Consider the following 2,550-nt stretch of genomic DNA (forward strand, 5'->3'; position numbering starts at 1 on the left):
ACATTTCTTCAAAGCCACGCCTATGGTGAGGCTAGCAGCACATCACATTCAATTTCATTGGAAGTGAACGTTTCAAATCATCGGCAAGTTAATTGTCCAGGGCAGGAACCCAAGCTAACACTATAATGCTTAATTTCTTCTTGACCTTTCTGGGGCTGACATCTGATAGGCAATGAATTCCCATATCACCTGATTTCTAATTGTTGACTTTTACTTATCATCACTATAAAATACTCATGTCGATGTTCTACTGGCAGAGGGAAATTTAACTGCAAAATAACACCATCAGAGCATCTAATATCTAATACAATGGCATAAATACAGACATGTGTAAGCACTGAAGATAAAAATTATTTTAGGAGACTTCCAGGAAGATGGCAATGGAGTGACACATACTAGAGAGACCCCGCAGAATCCAGACCAGGAGAGTTGCTTAGAGGAAAATTCAACACAGATGAGGAGCATCATAAAGATAAGTAAGCATAGACCCATGGGGTTTTTAGGGGCTGAGAGCTTTCGGCTTACTTCAGCGGAAGCTGGCTTGGGATTGACCTTGGCCCCACCACAGTCGCTACCAGAGCCAGGATCATTTGGAGCCCATAGGGGGGCTTGGTATCAACACAGCCGCAGTTTGCCCCCACTTTCCTCAGGGCAGGGACTGGACCCTTGCAGCTCCATGGGCAGGGATCAAGATTCAGCTACATTGTGCTTTTGTTTAAATCTCTGTACTCTGTCCCCCCACAGTCCTGGAGGTCTGCGCAGGTGCTTTTTCTCAGCAGAGCCACAGCTTGTCCCACCGCCTCGAGGCAGGGACTAAACCCTTGCAGCTCCATGAGCAGGGATCGGGTCTCAGCTACATTGTTGCTTTTGTTTCCCTCTCTTCTCTATATCCCCACACAATTTAAGTGGTTTTACTTTTTAATTTTTTCCTCCTCTTTGTCTCTTTCCTGTTCTCTCGCACTCCACTGCTGACCTCCAGACCACTTCCCTTAGCCTAGGCATTTATACCTGAACCACACCCAGCTAGGTGAGCTCTACCCAGTGTAGCTACCCAGAGGCTGGGGAAAGGCCTGATTTCCCTCCATGGGATACTCTGCCCAACTTCTCACTGGGGAAATTCATGCCTGTGTACCTGGGGGCATAAGGCAGATCAGCCAACACTCATCAACATTCCAAGCTGTTGCAGGAACCTCTGTCCAACCTCTGCAACACCAAAGCAGGCACCCCACCAGCCTTCTGGGGCACTCCCCTGAGAGGGAAGCCACAGGTGGATAAAGTGGTAGGCTAACTCCATAGTGAAGTTATCTGTAGCCAGTTTGAAGAAGCATTTCTACAAGTCTCCCAGAGAGAGCCAGTGCTCCTCAACTCCCTGGAAAATGGCACGTGGCTCCTCTAAAACAACGCAACGAAAACAGCCATCAGAACCAACAACCTCAACAAAAAACAGGAGAAACAAAAGGCAATGGCAGAAGATGTCCTGAACATAACGACATGCATAGAAGAAAAAGACATTGAGCTACCGCAGAAAGAAATTTTCAGAAAGCTGCTTGGAGTGATACAGGACATGAGGGAAACAATACATTAAAAGGATGAAATTATAGAGGAGATAAAGGCCATACACCAAAGACAAATACAGGAGCTTAGGGAGGAGATAATAAAAACCAGTAGCAAAATCACGGACCTCAAGAATCAACTGGAGGAAGCAGAGAACTGCATCAGTGACTTGGAGGACAGCCCAGCAGACTTTAACAAATGTGAACAAAAATCGAATAAGATCATCAGAGACTTTAAAGAAAATCTAAGAGCTATGTCTGATGCTATGAAGCAGAACAACATTAGAATTATTGGCTTAACAGAGGAAGACACAGCAAAGAAGTCATCTGCAATAGTGAGAGAATTTTTGGAGGAAAACTTCCCCAGCTTAATGAATGAAAACCAGGCAACCTTTCAGGAGGCTGAAAGAACACCAACTAGACTGAATCCCAAGAAAAACTCACCCAGGCACAAAATACTTAAACTATCCAACTTTGAGGAAAAGGAGAAAATCATGCGAACAGCTAGGGAAGGACAAGCAATCACATATAGAGGTTCCCAAATAAGAATATGCTCAGACCTATCAGCAGAAATTATGAAGAGAAGAGAGAGTGGAGTAACATATTCCAAAAATTGAAGGAAAACAACGCAAACCCAAGAATACTCTACCCAGCCAAATTACTGATCAAGTTATATGGAGAAGTAAGAGTCTTCCCAGACATGGAAAAACTCAAAGAATACGTTAGAAGAAGTCCAGGCCTACAAAATATCCTTGCCGACCCAGTATGGGCAGAAGAACAACACTCAACAAGCATAAATAAGGGACTGCCACATAGAACAACCTCACCCAGAGGGCAGCAAAGAGGAAACAGACTCCAAGATAGCATTGGCTTCAGGATGGAAAGAACTCAAAAATGATACCCACACACACATGCACAACAGACTAATGAGAAAGGAAAGTAGGAAAACACCCAACACAAAAGGTATAAGATGACATCACAGAGTTCACTGATGGAG

The sequence above is a fragment of the Echinops telfairi genome, unplaced genomic scaffold (genome assembly GCF_000313985.2).
Source record: "Echinops telfairi isolate 266 unplaced genomic scaffold, ASM31398v2 ScPeMD7_6;HRSCAF=24_1, whole genome shotgun sequence".
NCBI lineage: Eukaryota > Metazoa > Chordata > Mammalia > Afrosoricida > Tenrecidae > Echinops > Echinops telfairi.